At 42.3% G+C, this 20,097-nt stretch overlaps 1 protein-coding gene and 1 pseudogene across 1 annotated transcript in view; one reads left to right on the top strand and one right to left on the bottom strand.

Annotated features, from left to right (window-relative positions):
* The first annotated feature begins 2,694 nt into the window (after nucleotides 1–2,694).
* Nucleotides 2,695–9,783, top strand: LOC127233037 (wee1-like protein kinase 2; annotated as a pseudogene).
* Nucleotides 9,784–17,743: 7,960 nt separating this feature from the next.
* Nucleotides 17,744–20,097, bottom strand: part of Faxc (failed axon connections homolog, metaxin like GST domain containing) — a 73,766-nt gene continuing 71,412 nt past the window's right edge. Inside the window, exon 7 of the transcript XR_007835374.1 lies at nucleotides 17,744–18,088. The gene's annotated coding sequence lies outside the window, so the exon portion shown is untranslated. The remainder of the gene's footprint in view (nucleotides 18,089–20,097) is intronic.

Below are 20,097 nucleotides of genomic sequence, written 5' to 3'. Positions count from 1 at the left end.
TTCTGTCTGAATTAAAAGTATCCCTGAGGAAATTTGCACTGTACCCTCAGCCTCAGGAAAATGAAAGGGAGGGAAAAAATCACAAAGTCTGATTTGTCACAGTTTCTATCACTCTCCTAGGGCACGAACCTGGATTTAGGCTGCCAGCCTAGTGGAAGATAGAAGAAAAGGATTCCAGGCTGTACCGTGGGGTTATACCTTCTCTAGGGTACTGCCATTATGAAATCCTGGATCAGAGCAACTGTGAAATCAACCTGGGCTCTAAGGAATAGCAGGGAGGCAAGGCTAAGGCGGGGACAGACGCTGTGTCCCTTTCCACTGGAACTCAAGTCATGTTCTCAAGATGACAGACAAGACTCTTGGCCCATGAACGGCTAAGAGAATTGGCTTTGTCTTTAGGAATGTTGAAAAATATCCTCCTGGACTTGGAATAAATCCAAAGTGCAGGCCACAGCCCCTCTAGAGAGAAGCCTGTGCTAATGAAAGATTTAAGATTCCCCTGTTGGCTCCTACATCATTTGCAACTTAACTAGTGACAGGCAAATAAAACAGAATGGCTATTTTTAAATTATTACATTCTTAAAATGTAAATGAAATTTCAGAAATCTTGCAAAAGAAATGCAACTGTATATGTGAGTAGTATGAGGAGAGAGAGAAGTACCTTCATAAAGCAGTGCCTTATTTACTATTGCCTTTTGTTGGTATATCACAATTGCTGGCGTGGTGGCCCCTCAGGTGCACCCACTCTGACCCCGCTAGTGTATTCACAACAGAAAAGCTTGCTTTGGGAACATGCTGCATCCTAAGGCCATTTGTTTCTAAATCTACTAAATGTAAACTTTGGCTAATTCATTTTTTTTTTCTCACTTGGTTAACTACACTGGCACTGCAAAGGAATAGCTTCATATTAATAATTTTTCAAATAGAGAATCCATGAAAGTCGTACCTGATAGTATCTGTCCCTTCCAGGACACAGATCTAGCCCCTGTATTCTAGAGTATCACTGTCTAGTATGAATGCCATTAGCCATGTTTACCTTTTTTCATTTATAGTTCAAAATGGCCCCCTTGCAGTAGTTATATTTTAAGTACTTGATAAGCAGGTATGGCTACTATATTGACAATATATTTTGAGAGGGTATTGCCTACATTTTAATGTTCCAGAAAAATACCAAAATTCAAAATATGGCTTCAACTAAATGCTTATCACTTTCATACCACCACAAAGTTAAAAATGATAGACTGATAAACCAAGGGTCATCTGTCTATGGGTAATACATGGTCTCTTATGAACAATTCCATAATGCTTGTTTTATGTAAACTATTCAGTACTTTTCTGTGTGTCCCCCCTGCCCCAAAGATTCATGGGCTAAAAGCTTCGTCCCCAAGTAAGATGGTGTTGAGGTAGAACCTTAAAAAGTGGATCCTACTGAAAGGTAATCGGGTCATGGGGCATCACCCCCATGCTGGATTAATGAGAGAATGAGTTGAAACTCTATGTGTCTACATGTGAATCCAGCCAGCATACTTGGCTGGCCCTTTGGTACATGGTTACTCCTCTTCCTTCATTTCTGCCGATAGCTAAGAGTTTCAGCATTAGTCTACTGATTTTATAACATGAACCCACCAGCCACCAGAATAAAGAGATGAGATAAATAAATTTTCTTGTCAGTTGCCTAGTTCTGGTTATCGTGTTACAGTAACACAAAATAAGTTAAGAAAATGTGTTAACTATTCTTCACTAAAATTCATTTTATTGAAAAATGTCTTCTTAGTTGTTAATATTACTTTCTAAAAATGGAAAACTATTATTTGTAAAATAAAGGTGACCTTTGATTTCATGATTCTACCTACCATAGTAGAAATGATGCTTCCAAAAAAGTAAGTCTCCTCTCTCTTCCGCATAAGAGAGAAAATTTAACTGTGGATTAGGAAACCTGGAATCAAATCTTGACCCAAACTAGGTTCACAGTCCTAGGCAAAATGATAAACTTTTGTTTTTTGAAAGGTAAATGGAAGATATTGGCAGTCACGTGTCCCTAGAAAACAACATTCTTCCTAAACTTTTGTAAGATGCAACAGAGTTCTTATGAATGATTCTAGAGCTTGTAACACAAAACCAAACCAGACGGGGTGCACTCTATCCCTCTCAGAAGCACACCACGCCGTTACAGGCACCACTGTAGAATTGTGGGATTTAATTATCCCAAGAATATTTTTACTCTCTGATCAACATCAGCTGTTCCCCTGTAGGAAGCTGTCTGTGCATGTCAAGTACGGGGGCAAAGGTGAAACCAGCAAGGTAGAAAGCACCCAGAGGGCTGGGGAAGTGATACAAAGGCCAGGAACACTTAAAAGGGGTTTTCATCTTCTTGAGACTCAGCCTAGTAGCATCTGGCACACTGGATTCAAACTCCTGCTGGTGCTCTCTGAGCTCCCCAAGTAATAGGATGGCAGGCATGTGTCAAAGTGATTAGATTTTACAGAAAGACCTGTAAGACCTGAATGGATGCTGTGATCACCACAATCAGATGAGAAAAGTCCACAGGATCTGGCTTCTTGGCATGAAGAGACTTGGAGATGTCAGGTGGGCATGAAAGTGCATGATGAGAAGTCCATGGAACCCAGATGGGTGTGAAGCAGCACTGTGAACACACATGATGAGGAGTAACATGGGATCAAGTCCCAGATCAGGATGGATACTGGAGATTTATACTACGTGTGGCCTGACTATCACGTGACACGGTGTGCCCTAATCTGCTGTCACCCTGCAGCAGTGGCTAAGGACCACCCAGATGAGGGCTCTAAGGTGATGAGAGACACGTAAACCACATGGGATGAGGGGCCGAGGCGAGACTGATGAGGCCAAGAAAAGTATAAGAGACCCTGACTGATTCGTCAGAGAAAAAATAAAAGCAAGGCAGGCAGGTGTGAGGGGCCGTGCCTGAGAGCTCAGCACTAACTGGGAAGGGAGAAGCAGCAGGGTCCTCAGCTGGGTCCACCAGCTTGGCCTACACAGTTAGTGTCAGGCCTACAAAGCAAGACCTTGTCAAAAATGTTCTAAAAAGAAAAGAAGACTCACACGAAAGCCTTGATTGTAGCTCCAGAGCATGGAAGCAGAGTCAGTAAGAACAGCAGCTCTCTCTGAAAATTTTCCAACAACATAGTATATGTATGTAACAATACACATAAGCCAGTAGAGGGCTATTCTCCTGGTACTCTTCTCCAACAGTTTGTGCTGGGATATTTGGAAATCCCCTTGCATGGACTGGATGGATGAGCAACAGAGATGCCATTCAGTTTCCTTCCACACTAAGATGTGGTGTGGTGGGTTCCTAGGGTTCTATCACTCATCATCTTCATGGCTTGGGCAAGTGCTCTAGTTTGGTTCTGTTGCTATGATAGACATCATGACCAAAAACAGCCTGGGTAGGAGAAGCTCTATTTCCTCTTATACTTTACAGTCAATCCTAGAAGAAAGGCAAAACAGATACTGGAGGAAGAGGCTACGAGAGAACAGGAGAATGCTGCTACCAGCTTGTTCTCCATGACTTATTCAACCCGCTCAACCAGACCAGGACTACCTGCCCAAGGATGAACCACATGCCCTCTCACATCAGTCATTAATTAAGAAATGGCATGCTAACACAGAAGGGGGAAATCTCATGAGGCCTCAACCCTACACATATCAGTACAGGCAATGAAGGAATTCAGTCACAGAGTGTGAGCAATGGTCTTCCCCAATTTAGTGTCTAATACCAAATGGTCAACCCTGGAAACATACATACAAGTAACATTATATAGACTGAGCTTATTGTATTTATATATCTCGTAACATATAAACATATAAATATATGTATTTATGTATTTATGCAAACACATGCAAATGCACATGTATACATGCTAAAAATTAAAGGAAAAAAGAGGCCATGAATTTGAAAGAGAGGAAGAGTAGGGTACACAGGTGGTTTTGGAAGGAAGAAAGGGAAAATTATAATCTCAAAAACATTTTAAAAATTAAATTAGAAAAAAACGAGTCTTTTAAATTTAAATATATGTGTGTATATGTTATGCACACACACACATATATACGTGTGCATATATATGTATATAGAGAGAGAAAAGAAAATGCTCTCCTGCCTGTCCCAGGCCAGTCTAGTGGAGACAATCCCTCAACTGAGGGTCTCTGGTCCCAAGTGACTCATTAATCAGTGTAGCCGATTTTGTGTAGGGTTTTTCACCCTCACCTCTAAAAAGAAGACTAATGTAAGGGCTCCAAGTTCCCCCGCACTGCAGAATTCCATACCTTACAAGGCAAAGGGGCATCGGAGAGCAGGAAGGGGAAGCATGGGAAGAAAGGGTCTCTGCCACGGCTAAATGGCCAGGGGAAGAAAGCTTTTCAAAAGAAAGGCACAAACAGAAGTCATACAACAGCAGGGAATTTAAAATATAATACGTCAGAAGAGAGGTAAGTGGGTAGACAAAGCAGTGGAGCTCAGCCTCTCCCTGGCCGTTCCTGGCCTGCTTCACAGTGCCATCCCAAGCTCCTTCCGAAATCTCAAAGGCACTAATGCAAGTCACGTGGCTAGGACCATCGTTTTAACTTCTGATTCAGTTTTGTCAGTAAAGGTTCTTTTTGTCCAAACAAGGATTTCCCTGAGACTTGTTGCTTTTCCCCCTTTATATTCATCGCATAGTAAAGATTTCCGGCGGCACCTAAATTTCCCACTTATGCAGAGTCTGCCATTTGGTATGCGGAAGATTCGGCAGCACCACTCGTTACGAATGAGCTACAACAGTATTGCAAGGGCACTCAGCAAACAGCTCCTGGCTTTCCGGTGTCGTTACATGCAAGTTAAACTAAATGGAGAATTTCTAGCAGGAATAATGTAGTTCATGTTGACATTATTCACAGCTTTCCCAAGAAGACAAGCATTAATCAGACAACACTCATGTAGATCTCTGTGTATAAATATTTGGGTGTCTGGCTAAACAGTGCCCTAACCTTTAAAAGGCATATAGACCTTATGCTTTAAATAGGATCATCAGCATAAAGGGCAATTTAGAACAAATAAAAGGAAGAAGCTCTTTGCCCAAGAGTCTGAATGTATGTGGAACCCATCATTTCAAAAGTTTGAACAGCACAAAGATAAAAATGAGCACAACAATAACTTAAGATAAGTCGCTAACTACAAGGTTCTATGGGTTTTTCTTTCAAAATCAGTTAAGCAGTGGGGAGTGGTGGCTCAAGCCTGCATATATCGGTGGCCACATGTATGTATACACACATGCATGCAGATGCCAGACAGCGATGTCGGGTTTCAGGAATGTCAGGACTCTTTCTCAGCCGCTGCCTACTTATTTACTGAGTCAGGCTACTGTACTAAACCAGATTCAGTGGCCCAAGCTAGCAAACTTGCTAAAGAAATTGTAGAGTACTCTGAATCCCACAGTGACCAGTTACTTAGGCTAATGGGCGATTTTCGGTCTTTTACTTTGCAATGCTGAGGAGAGCCAACGGTGCTGTGAGGAGGAAGAGAGAAACAGGCCTGGCAGGGCAGAGGCCTCGCTGCCTCCGACACTGAGCTTTGGAAAGGACAGGTGCCAAAGTCCTGTCCATGTAGACAGGCCAGTCCAGAAAGCATTTCGTTACCTTGCACATGCTCATTTTATAAGATGTAATGTTGGTTCTGTGACCTCTCCTTTGACTGAGAACAGCAGACAGTAGGTACCAGCTAATCCCACTCCCATCAGCAAGGCCTTAGAACATATCTGCACATGTACCTCAAAATGGGTGAAGTCTGAATTCATCCCCAGTTTAGAGACCAAGGCTTAGTGAAGAGTCAATGCTTTGGTGATGTCTTTGTTTTAACATAAAGATAGATTTTTTAAAAATTAATTGAACCATCCTTACTTGGGGGAAATGAAAGGTTTTTTTAATGACATTATTCTCTCAAATTTTTAAATAAATGTTTTATCTCTCCATAGTTCTGAATGGCACCATCTTAAAGAGACTTTGCCAGAATGGATCTGGAAGAGTGGTAGAATCCAAACCCAGGAGCAACAGCCTCTCAGTGAAGCCAGCCAAAGGGAGAGAGAGCTGCTTGCTCTATTAAATGTACTAGATCTCCAGTACTGGGAAGTCTTCAAGGGGGTTGTAAAAATGCCCCCAGAAAGTCATCTTCATACATCTGTAAATATCTACAACCATTTGGTGTTAGGCAAATGAGATGCTCCTTCAATACAATCTTCTATTTTAACTTGAAAAAAAAAATCAAGAACTATGATTGAGAGCTGGGGGTAGTCAGTGTGAACTTAGGGTAGTACAGGAAAGGATGGAGACAAAACTGATAGAACAAAGAACCTGTACTGGGGAAAGAAGTTCAAAGTTCCGTGTTCTTCAGATGGGGACCAAGCACAGCAGGTGAGTGAGGTTCGGGTTAACTCTTTGATGGACATATTAACAATAGAACAGTAACTGTTTTGAGGGCCTACAGATTTCCCTCTCAGCTCTTCATTGTCTGAGAGTAAATATAGCACACGTAATGAGGCTTTCCTGATGCACCCTCCAACACTGGGGTTAGCAAACTCCCAGAGCTGCCGTGGAGTTGCACCTGTGAGATACTGCTTACACACATCAGATAGCATGGGAAGGAGGACCCAAAGCAACACCACATTGCTATGAGTTGGAATTCATCTTACAGAAAAAATAAAGGAGAGGAAAAGGAAGAGAGGGCCCGTTATCTCCTACCACCTGGGAATTTCTCCCACAGTTTCTGTGAGCAGAGATTAAGGGACATTCACATGCACAGGCACTGATGTACACTAAGGGACATCACTAACCTCACTCTACTTCCTATAGGATGCAAGAGCCAAGAGCTAACAGGAATGAACTTACTTCTAAAATTGTTTTATACTACTTACTGTTAGTGTGTGCATGGGTAAGTGTGTGTGTGTGTGTGTGTGTGTGTGTGTGTGTGTTTACATATACCACTGTACCACTGATCCCAGACCACACATGTGGAGGTTAGCTCTTTCCTTCCACCTTGGCTTCTGAGTGGCTTGTATAGCAAATGCATTTACCCATTGAGCAATACCACAATGCCACTAATCAACTTCTGAGACCTCAGAGAAATCTATAACACTTTTATCTGTGTAGCTTTATTGAATTAACACAAAGAAAACTCTGGGTATACCTGTGTTTTTGTTAATCTGAAATCAAGACACCTAACACTGAGAGGCTTTATTGGACAGCAGAAGGGTTCAGCAGTAAAGGCACACAGTGCCAGCCATGGGTGGGATTTGGAATTCATATCCATTCTATATGTGTTTCAGGGAAGCAGGAGCTATTTGAATTGTGGGGCTATAATTCCATCAAGAGATGCTGAAGACAGCATAAACCACCTGAGCCTACAAAAATTACTATCCTGTATTTCAGCCACCTGTGGTTTGTTTTATGAGTAATTTACTGACTCCCTTTGCACAGTATGTTGTGTGAAACTTCAAACTTTGGATATTTCTCTGCAATCTGATTTGTCTTTTACCCAAGAATCTGTCCACTTCTGAGCAAATCTCCATCCAGCACTTACTATGTGTGTCATGCTGAGGGGAGAAGTGGATTGTGTGGTCCTGTTTGGACCTCCAGCTGCTGTGGGCTTTAAGTCCTTCATATTATCCAGCATAGGAGTCAGACATCCTAGGGTCAGTGAGAAAATCCTGCCTAGAAAATAAGTACCTATTGACATCTAAAATGAAAGCAAATGTTTATTCAGGACAGAACTACAAATGTTTCAGGATGGGATTCTCAGGGCATTTCATCCTTGGGGTGCTAAATAGTTTCCCAGGACTCTACTTGAGAGAAAGAAAGCTAATGCACAGTGACTTTGGAATGCTCCTCTTAAGGAAGCCTCTTGAAGAAAACTTTAGATGATGCTAAAATAGAAGGCAGACACCAATCAGTCCATACCACTGACCTCCAGGCAACTAGAATGCTATTGGGTAAAATCAGGTTCTCTCCTACTGAAGACACTGCAGATCTTGTTTTAAGATGCATTGTTACATCCTTCTTCCTTCATTGTAAACATTACTTAGTGTCAGACGCAGATTATAAAGAATCCTTGATGGTGTGAGTCACCCCAGCTGATGATAGAGCAGAATCTCACACTTATCATTTAGGATCAGGTCAATAGCTGCTAATTGGTAGAAGAAAGGATGGGCTAAAGTTGAGAAAGATGGTTGGGTTTATTTATTGGTTTTTTTTCCCTCCTTTGTGGATTCAGTGTTCCTTTCTCAGAGACCTTCCTGCCACACTGAGAGGACCTTCCCTGAAATGGCCAACAGAGGGGCTAACTAGGGGCTGTATACAAAATTAAACTTTTCCTTTTGTGGAGAAAAGACAGAATTAAGGGAAGAAAACAGCAAGGGGATCTTGAGGCAAAGATAGTATGAGGATGAGGACTTAGGCAATCCTGGAACTTCCAGATTCCAGTTTCAGACTCTCCCAAATGCCTGGAGACACCAGTTCTACACAGCAAGAGCAAGCAGTGGGCCCAAGGACAACCCCTCCACTCCCAAAGGTGCTGAGCCCACCAGAGACTCTCCCAAAGGTGCTGAGCCCACCAGAGACTCTCCCAAAGGTGCTGAGCCCAACAGAGACACTCCCAAAGGTGCTGATCCCAACAGAGATACTCCCAAAGGTGCTGAGCCCAACAGAGACACTCCCAAAGGTGCTGAGCCCACCAGAGATTTCTTCAACAAGAAGGTCTCTGCCCAAAGCTCTAGACACCTGAGATTCACGCCCACTTGCCTCATTGATAAGACCTCTTTGCTTCTCATCAATATCAATCATTCACTCCAGAGTCTGATAGAACATTATTCCCTCAATCAAAGGGCAAGAGGAAACCTGGAGTTAGCTTGAGGAAATTGCAGAAGGGGAAGGCAAATCAGAATGTGGCTACCTGCTAAGGAAAGTGTTCTACAAAAAAAAAAAAAAAAAAAAAAAAAAAAACTAATATGGCCTCCTGCTATGAAAAAAGAATTCTTGGAAGTAAAAGAAATTCGAGTTGAGGAATTTGGTGCAGTCTACAAGTGCATTGTGAGGCTTGATAGATGGATGCATTTATTCAACAAAGTGCTCTACAAAAGCCTTTCCAGGATTATCAAATCAGAGCTTGAATCTGCACAAAGTTAATGTTCATATGGTCATTAACCATCACTCCCACGTGGTACATTACTATTCTTCCTCTACAGAAGATGATTGCACAATTTCTCAAAAATGAATAAATTATTGGTGGGAGCTCACAAGCTGCTGTATTTAAAATGTTAACACTATATCTGGTAATCACTTCCAAGAGCCCAAACTCAAAGGCAACCTTCTACAGATTCCCTTGAGGCTTAAGTACATACAGCCCTCCAGTATGGTACACCTGGACATCAAACCCAGTAATGTCCTTATTTGTCATAAGATGCAAAGTGATGCTCCTGGAGACCCAGAAGAGATTATATTTGAAGCTAGCTGATTGGCTTCTCTCTGCTGGTGTGATATATAAACTTGGTGACCTGGGTGATGTTACATCAATTAGCAAACTAGAAGAAGGGTATTTCCTTTCCAGCTAATGAGATCTTGGAAGAGAATGGGCAACACCTTCTCAAAACATATTTCGACTGGGTTTAACAATTGCAGTGACTTCAGGAGCAGAGTCAATCAATACCCATCAGTGGTGACTTGTGGCATCACATCCACAGAGTGACTTGCCCGATATTCCTCAGGGGTTTTTACGGATGACTTTTACAGCCTATTTAAAGGGACTGAGAGAAGTTCAGCAGGCCCAACTCCCTCCAAGGGACATCTATCACGGTGGTCCTGAAACCTCTGGGATCCATACAGCATCAACAAGCACAAGACTTTCCTCCTAGCAGGAGGACAGAGCAGAAAGTCCTCAAGCTTTACCAGTGGTACCAGTGGGGATTCTTCCTTAGTAGAACCCATTTCCTACTGGGCAGACTTTTTGCTATATGGCCTTCAGAAATCTCTTACAGGATGGAGAAATGAACTAGCTTGAATGTGCAAAGAATTTAAAAAGCCATCCAGACTCAGCTTCTATATGCAAAATCCAAAGCTTCTAGCAATTGTCTCATGGATAATAATTACTGGGCACTTGTCTTCCCTGTTGTCATTATTTCTAATGCCACCTACTGAGAATGTCTAGTGAAAAATCAGAAAACAGGATTCTTGAGAAAAGGGAACAAACACCCTTTGTCTTACCCTATGGATTGAGACCCCATGTCATTAGTGACTATTCACTAGGAATCCAGGGAACTTCCCCTGTACATAGAAGAAGATAAAGTGTGGCTTTAAGTACCACCTCTTAAAAGAACATTGCCTGGATTTCAGTATTATTTTCCAAGTTATATCTTCTCTTACAATTGCTAGCTCCATTGAGTAAGTAGTTTGCTTAATGTAGTTTATGGATATAAGAAATCTCTTATCTGATAGTACATTAATAAATGAAAGACTATTATTATGTGGGATGATTAGAAATAAGAATTTGGACACTCCTGAGATGCATATTAACTTGTGAAATAAAAATCAGCAGAGGCAGCAGGGCGCAAGGACATTTGGTACGTTTGCTCTCCATGGCTCTAGCCCTCTGATGGCTGCTTCTAGTTACTACCAGGCACTCTTGATTTTAGCAGAAATTGTCTTTGTTTCCTGTGCTTTTTACATATTTTCATCAAACCTTTCCTTCTGTGTACATTTTAAAGGAACCAGAACATGTGTAAATGAAGTCTCTTATCTTGTCCAAAGACAAAAAGAAGGGGGTGGGGAGTATTCATGTCATGTCCGTCTAGCCTTTTTCTAATATCTGGCTTAATTTTTTTTCCAACCAAAGAAAGCTAAATTTCTTTCCTTCTCTCCTAGAGAGAGGATTGTTCTAGGAGGATTCTAGGATTGTTAATGCTGTTAATGCTATGAAGGCAGGTGAATAGTGGAGTTAAAAAGCCTGGGAAGGCATCTGCAAGCATGTGTTTGCAGGCTTAAAGGACTCGCTCCATTGTGGAGCCCAGACCATCTTATTACCAGCATCTATGTTTAATCCCATTTGTAAGTCCATGCCTTACCTTCCACTGAGAGTGAGGTCAGTGCTTATCTTTACATATATCACTGATCCTGGAAGGTGGGAGAATCTAACCTGAGTCCAGAAACTTGAAAACCATGGAACTACTATGTAAATCCCAGTCTGAGGACAGGCCACAAAGGCAGTTCCAACTGAAGTGGTAAGACAGACAAGTGTGGGAGATTGCCCCTTTCCTCCCTCCACCCGCTGTCTTTTCTGGGCCCTCTGTGAAACGAATGATGCCCACCCTCATAGATAAGGAAGTCTGCTTTGGCTGAGTCTGTGAATTCCTTTTCTCTGGAACCTGTTGGGTGCCAGGCTGACCCAAGGCTTTCTCAAAAGTCCTGATGAAAGGACAAGGGAAATGCTAAGCTCTGTGTCCTTGCCAAGGGGCAGAGTTAGCAAGGTCCAGTCTGGGGCTGGGACAGGGGCTGGGACCCCGAAGGAATTAAGGTTTCCACTCCTGGGAAGCTGACCTTTCCTCCCACAGAGGACTGCAGCTATCAGTCCCAAGGCTGCCGAGTGCTCGCTCTGTGATGCACTCAAGGTACCCGGGTTCCCTTTGTACTGCATTGCTTGATTAGCGTCCCACTGACTTTGTCAATTGTATGATACAGCCTTCTGCTGACTCTGTCCCTCTTTTCCCAGCAAGCTGTATATAAAATGTTGTATAATACTTCTTATAAAATGTCTTAATACATTCGCCTCACGTGAGCCATCAATTCATGCAAGACCTCCTGGACCCAAGTCTGGTTCTTCTGCATCTTCTCATCACCAGTCGTCCCTCTCCACACCTTGCTGTTTAGCATCCTTACTCTTGTGGGTTTGGGTCAGAAATGCATATATACATACATACATACATACATACATACATACATACATACGAATGGAAACAGAGTATGTATGTCCTCAGATTACCATGGTGTTGCCAAATTCCTCTTCAAAGGCCTTCTAGCATGTTAGCTTTATCCCACAGTATATAAATTCCTATGCTAATCTTACCCAGAAACACCCTCAAAGACACACTCAAAAGCAATGCTTCGTCAAGGTACCTTCTGGTTCAAGCTGACACATAAAATTAGCCATCGTAAAATTAAAGTAATGGTTAATAAAATAAACCATTATTAACTCACCATTAGAGAAGTGAATATTTACAATAATGACTATGATGGTGACAAGGACAAAACATATCTCCTAGCACTGTGGTGATGACTGAATGAGTTATATGTGTAGGCTGCTAAGGACACTATGCTTGGTGCCCAGTGATTTGTTAATGTTCGCTGTAATTACTTGATTTGGTCAATTAACTCCTCTTTCCAGTGCTGTAAAAACCATCAAAGCAGGAGGTAAAGTCAGTATTTACAGAGGAGTCAGCTTCCAGGAAGAGTGGGAGGAGTCTTGGGCTGGGAGAATTCAAAGGTCAACATGGAAGGTTCCTCGTTTTATACAGAAGGGTCCAGGTGTGGCTGATACTATCCTAAAGACAATTAAACGCCACACAAACACAGGAATTGTTCTCTACTCTGCCCCTGTACTTCCATTATCTCATCGGGGAGGTTTGAGAACTCTCAGGATATAAGATAGATGAAAATTTTGATTAATAAAGAAATGCAAAAAGAGAGAAATGTGGAAACTCAGCTTCCTATTGGATGGGTTCAACATGGCTAGCAGGAAACTCTCCCTGCCCCTTCCTCCCCTTTCCCCAACCTGGCCAGGAACCTCAGCATCACCTTCCTCTGTCTCCTACACACTCCCATCCAAAAGACCGCAGTCTCCCCCTCCTGCATACCCAGCAGCCTGCTCCTGCCTCACTGGACCATGGAAATTTGGTGCTGCTCTTCAGTACTGTGGCCTCTTCTCTGCTTATTCCTTCACTCGGGCGTCCCCCATGTAAACCTCATTTAAATGCAGTCCCCATGTTAGACGCCCTCTTGCCCTCTTTGTAGCCATGGAGACAGCTTCTGAATAGTCCTACTTCCTCACATATCCCATTGATGCTTAAGCCACCAGCAAATCTGAATTATTTTATGTCACCGAGTAAAAGCATAAACTTTCCGTCACCTTCCCTGAATCCTCAAGTTCAGTTTTTGAGAGGTCTCCGGGGCTAAGAAGGAAACCAAGTGTGGGCCGCTATTACCGTGAACCTCACAGGGCAGGAGCTAAGGCTCTTGCTCCTTTCACCCTTTCTCTGACTCTCCTTCTTCTCAAGGCTGCCAGGGGTCTTGGTGTTAATTGGAATTCAGGATACATCATGGACTGTGAACTACAGAACACTTGCTCAAGCCCAAACAACCCCCACCCCAAGTAGGCAGGCCTCAGTTTCAGGCCTCCTCTATAGATAGTTTTAGCATCCACCAACCAAGCACCTCCAGCACGCACACAGAGCAGTCTCACACTAACTCCCCAGGAAGGGAGTCCCTAGAACTCCCTTTTGTCCATAGGAAATCTCTAAAAGAGAAGGCTGCTGCAGAAAGGAAGCAGCCCAGCTGGAAGACATTCAGCAGGAGCTGTCAAAGCAGGGTGGTCCTGGAGCACAGTGAGTGTTTTTTTTTTTTTTTTTTTTTTTCTTCCATCTTCCCCATTGCATGAAAGGAGACCAAATGGAGTCAAGGAGCATTCAGTACAAGTAGCAAAGTGTTCATCTTCATCTTCTAGCAGGACAAGCTGGGAAGGCAAACAGTTCCTCCCTTAGTGAGTCCTAAAGGCAATCACAGCAATGCCCCCCTAACAAGGCAGCTGCCAAGTTTAGAGCATATGCCCTCTCCTCCCCATACAAGTTCTAGAAGGGTCTGGTGTGGTGATATGTTGTTTATGGTCTAACAAAGCTTGCCTGGAGATCACAAAGCAAAGCTAGCCACAGCCATTGAAGCTGGGCAGTGGTGGCACACACCTTTAATCCCAGGACTCAGGAGATGGAGGCAGATGGATCTCTGTGAGTTCAAGGCCACCCAGGGGGACAGGAGATTGAATCGGTCTGAAAGAGAAACAGAGTTCACACCTTTAATCCCAGCACTAGAGAGGTATATAAGATAGGAGCAGGGTCTCGCATTCTGGCAATTAGTCTCTAGCCACATAGAAGACAGGACCCTCCCCAGCTTTGGTAGAGTAAGAGCTCTCTGATGGCTTGGCTGCTTTGCCTATCTGATCTTCAGCTTGAACCCCAATAATAACCCAATGTCTCTGGGTTTTTATTATTTGTGCTATAGTCTGGTACCAACTTATATTTGTATAAAGTATATTTGCCACCAAATGTATCTGATAAAATTATATATCTGATGGAGGCTGGGCATGGTGATGCATGCCTTTAATGCCAGAATTCAGAAGGCAGAGAAAAAGGAGCTCTGTGAGTTCGAAGCCAGCCTCATCTATATAGCAAGCCCCAGGAAATCCAATTCTACATAGTAATACCCTGTCTCAAAAAATATTAAAAATTTTAAACTAATCATGGCTGAATGGTTAAGAATGGAGATCTTGGGTCTGGTGTGGTAATGGTGGTACATGCCTTTAGTCTCAACACTAAGGAGGCAAAGGCAGGCAAATGTCTGAGTTCAAGGATAGCTACATAGAGAAAACTTGCCTTGAATAAACAAAAGGGGGGTCGAGGGAGGGAAGGAGGAGGGAAGAACAAAGGAAGGAAGGAAGGGAGGGAGAGGACAGAGTTCTTAAGCAAGATTTGTGATTATGGGGTGGTAGAGACTCTGGAGTGTTAGGCAAATACTCTGTCACTGAGCTGCAACCCAACCCATGAGTTCTCAGGGGACAGAATTCAAACCATTATATCTCAAAAGTGAGATCAGAGATTCCTCTCATTTCCTACTTAGTAGATATTCTGATTGTGGTGTAGATTTTGGATATTAACATATTGTAATTTTCCCTAAATGATAAACGCTATTATTTGATTAGTAAAGGATCAGATTTGAGTATTATATTTGAAGGTTTCTGCATAGCTCCATAGAACCTGACATATGTCCAGCTACCCACAGAGGTTCAATGCCACACACATACTGTAGAACATGCAGTAACAAGATTTGTCCTTCCAAAACCTCACCTGTGCATCTCTGACTCCGTGTTATTGTCCACACTTTAGCCATATGCAAGTCCCACCCCCTTGCCTGTAAATGCAAAGTATGGTTACTTTATTGAAGAAGTATAGAAACTAAGAGAGGCAATGTCACACAAGAAGTGGGTTCAGTACAGGGTCTAGCCACAGCTAAAGCTTTAAGATGTTCCCCTAGCTATCCCTGTGATTGCTTCTTGGCCAGGGTTATCACTCCTCAGTGTTCTTGGAGGCCACATGGAGCAGAAAAGGGACGACTACATAATCCAGAGATCAGTGCTTCTTCTTAAAGAAATACACCCATTTAAAATCAGAGCAGGAAGTCACATGCCTAACAAAGTCATTACCTTGTTCCGATTGTGCAATAGCCTTACAACTAAAACGTTCCCTAATCTAAGAGGCTGCCACGTAACAGCATATTTGATGCAAACTTTCATATTTTCCCATAGGTATAAAGATTAAACATTTGAATCTTCAAGAGAAATGGATTGGAATGAAGAGATCCACAGCAAGCTATTTCATATCCATTAGTTATCATTTACACATCAAATACATACAGCATAAGACCAGATATACAGAATTTCCACGTTTATATAGAGTAATCAACATAGTACACGATTTAGACCTATCTTACAATCAAGTGTACAAGTGGAAGTATGGCTTTATAAACTACTAACAGCAACTGTGCTAAATTAACTCATGGCTCCAGAAATACACACTGTATGATGCCTCCATATCGGGGCCCTTGGTCAATGAGAGGCTATTCATCGTGTTTGCAAACCAGATGGCACAGCTAAATGTCCTCCATCAGCCCCAAGCTGCTGAAAGGTGGGTTGAAATCCTGCCAATGTAGGCTCTTGCTATCTCAGCTTTCTGAGGGTGAGCCTGGACATCTTCCATACATTTGGGTACACAGGTGAGATGACATGGTGATTACCAGGTATTAGAATGGTACCCAAATTCTCCAGCAAGCATTTTTATTCAATAATTGGGGTTCATCTACCTTGTTTTTCTTGTTTTCACCTTAGTACTGATAACTGTCAAGGCATTGTAGACCAAGTGTTCCCAAAAACAGAATTAAAACGAGCTCTTTTGAAAGTGAGACCTAGCTACATGAGATCTTACCTCAAAGGAAAACAAGTGACATCTAACTGTTGACTTTTCTTGTCAACTACTTTACATAAAAATTAGGAAATAACATGACCGAAATTATGCATCCATATCTGTCCACTTGCCACATGGGTTACAGACACACTCTCTAATCAGTTACAGCCTTCAAGGTGCTAGCTAAGTAACCTTCTCAATTCTTTAAACTCTACAGAATATTCACTTTCTAATGTCTAGGTCTGAGATGCTTTGAAATGAACATTATAAAACAGTAGGGTCATATACACATATACAGCAATGTCCACACATACCCATCTGCATTTATCATCAGTAAATGCAGAGAGACAAGCACAGAGAGTTCTACAGATAAATTAAATACAACAGTTTGGACAGGTGCCTAAATATAAATGATGTCATCTCCAAACATTTAAAAAAAAATTCTTGAATAAAATACAATTGCTTTGTACATTTTCTGTAAGTGTCATAACTTTATACTAGAATGGAGTTGCAAAATCAAAGGAGTAAACACACTGGGCCAGGACATGTAAGTCGCTCTGCAAATTGCCAAACCAGCCTCAGCAGGGCAGTACTGGGACATGAGCACTGAGATGGAGAGGAAGAGCACTACACACTCAGAGACTGTGTCTATGATTAAGATTAAGACAAACATCACTTCAGTACTTCCCACACTGGCCACTCGTATATCCTGAGGCGATCCTTCACCGGGCAGACTGCATTTGTTTTTCATTTGGAAGCCTGTGCTTTTTATTATTTTCATAACATTCCATCACCTAAAAATCTGTCCACGATCAGCAAATCTCCAACCCAGACACACCATGCCATTGTCTGAGTCATGATATCTGTTGCCATTTCTTTCTCTCCTGTCTCAGTGAAAGGCTAAGAATCCCAGGAAAAGGACTTGGTAGCCCATATTCCCAACCACCATCACGAAGAAACGGTCACCCAAATTAAAACTTGAGTTGTCATTTAATACAGTGCAGGTAAATAGGTAAAAAAAAAAAAAACCATTTGTGATTGGCATGACCTTATCTAAGGAGGCTTACTACTGAGGCAAAACCACTTGGACAGGAGTCACAAAAACATGTCACCTGTTTGGGCAGCACTAATAAACATGGCAATTTACAGTTAAACCCATCTTTTAAAGATGAAAGGATAGCTCAAGTGCTAAATAAAGAAAAATGTTACGGACAGATGCAGTATCTTGGAGCCACAGAAAAAAAGCAAATAAGTGAAAATGAATGCTTGCTGGCAGAGGATGGGAGATGAATTCTCATTTAGCAATACTACTTTGTATACAATGAACTGGTCAAGGTAAGTATATGTGTATATTACTCAGCAGTCTCTGGATTGTCTTAGAATAGCTAAAGTGGTAATGACGGACAGTGGAGTTTTTAAGAGCTAGGGCAATGCTGGAATTAACTATGCACAGAATTCCAAGCACTGTAACGGTACTTGGTCTCCCTAGTGCAAAGACCCCTTCTTGTGCACACAAACTAGATATCTTGCAATGATCCTCCTGAAGCCAGAGCTTTATAGTGTCATGGTCTAGCATGATGACTTTTGGAAATTCCACATCTGGAGAGGTTCTCTGCTTCTGCAAAAGCCAGAATGGTTGAATTCACACTGCCTACTGGCTCTCGAACAGCTGAGTCCCTTTCCCATAAGCCACTTTTCAGTACCTCCCATAACTACTCTGAAGGTCAAGGTACTGACTATTTCCAGCAATCACTGCTGCAGGACTTCAGAAAATTCTTCAAAGGCCAGAAATCTAAGCTCCAGGTAAAGAACTGCAACAAAGAAAGCATGTGTTTGTTACCTACCCATGGCATTAGTAAGACTTCTATAGGCGAGGGGTACTCCAGTCCTATCCACCCACCAAGGGGATCCTTGTGAACTCTGCAAGTTCATACAGGTCACCTGAAGCACTGAGCAAAGCTTTGTAAAGCATGTCACAGTTGCACACCATTGATCTCTGGGCCTGCTAACAATGGACTGGCAGAGCTCAGCTTTCAAACTGGGGAAAAAATTGCCATAGAATATACTTATGCTTTCCTAGTATACATCAGTCCTATGTCTACTCAAACAATGCTGCACACCCTGAAAGGAATGCGGGTCAGTCAGGAGCACCAAAGATAACTCTGTTCTGCTTTTTTGTTTTGTTTTGCTTTGTTCTAATGGAAGAATAAACTGAGCTATTCCCTACCTGCATCGTGCATCACCATTTTGTGGAAAATAGAATCAGCAATTGACCCACAAAGAAATGAACACAGGAAAATTTGTTGCATAGATCTTATTTCATGAGAAAATAAAAATCCAACCATTTCTTTCCAACCTTTAGCCCCAAGCCCCAAGCTTACCCACTCAGAAGTGGTGGGTTTCAGGGCAGAAACAATGCTCACTTGATCCTGAACTCAACTTCAGAAGTGTTTAAACATAAGTAACAATGTCAACGACGATGACAACAACAACAAACTTTATATCACTTTCAAAATTCCAAACCCAGAGCTGGGGAGATGGCTCAGTGGCTCACAATGATTGCTGTTCATTCATGAGGACCACATTCTTTTACTTTTAGTTGAGAGGCTAGCCTTTAATAGCCTAGCCATCTCTCCAGTTTGTGGGGACCAGAATTCTAATCCCAGCACCCACTTCTTGCTAACACCTGTGTCTCCAGCTGGGCAGGATCCAATCCTGGCTTGTGTACCTTCGTACATCCCCAAATACAAGTACACATAAAAACAAAAATCCCAAATCTTTGTGGATAAAGATATTTTCTCAAACACTGCAAGGCAGCTGTTCTTTCTGCCCTCTCTGTCCCTCGGCACACATTCAGTGTGGATAACAATGGATACCACTTTGGCTTTCGTATCTCATACCAATTCTCTCCTCCCTGGATGTGTAAAAGACAAGAACAACACCAACAGTGATATTTAGAGACTCTTTAGAACAAGACCACCTCATCTGGGTCTGTGGACCCCCTGAGGAATCAAAGAGCAATTCCACTTTCCAAATCTTTGAATTTATATGTTAAATTTTAGATATTTGCATATATGCACCTTTCTGGGAATAGAGCCTAGGACTCTCATTAGATTATCAATGGAGGCACAGACACTCACAATAAAAACCCATTACTTTATAGCATGTGGCCCACTTTCTGAGCATGCTTTTCCCATCTAGCCTTCAGGGAAGAAAACGATAAGTGTTTTTGTTTTTGGAGGAAAGGGGATGATAATAGGTTGGGACTTCTTCATGCGGAACTGATGAAATTGGGCCTTAAGAGATGGTGAATGGGACCGGAGGGTAGGGCAGTTCAGCAGAGAGAATAGCATGACCAGAAACACAAAGCTGCAATGCAGGAGCATGCACAGATAGTGATAAATGGGTCTGCTGCACTCGAGGGTGCATGGTAGAGCCATGGGACACAAGAGCAGGAAGTGAGAATATCGGGCCCTAAGGAGGAAGCCTCAGCCTGAGGCAATAGATATCCCTACAGACCAAACATTGTTTTCCACAGATTACTCCAGTGGTGATGTGTGCGAGAGATCTGGGAAGAGTCTGGGCATGTGAAGGTTATCACAAAAATCAAAGCAAAAGAGGGTGTGTTGACGTTAGTGTCATGTCTGCCTTGTTAGCTGCTCATCCCAAGGTCAGACACAAGGTAGAGAGATGCTTAGGTCATATTTAGTGAGTGACTAAATGAACACAAGTTCTTTTCAAGATAAAAGGGGAGTATTGAATTTGAAAATCCATTTGATGTGAGTCACAGAGATTAGCAGTGCTACACATAGGACAGACA

Source organism: Phodopus roborovskii, unplaced genomic scaffold (genome assembly GCF_943737965.1).
Source record: "Phodopus roborovskii unplaced genomic scaffold, PHOROB, whole genome shotgun sequence".
In the NCBI taxonomy this organism is placed as follows: Eukaryota; Metazoa; Chordata; class Mammalia; order Rodentia; family Cricetidae; genus Phodopus; species Phodopus roborovskii.
The sequence above is the reverse complement of the archived record's forward strand: the minus strand, read 5'-3'. Positions and strand labels throughout refer to the sequence as shown.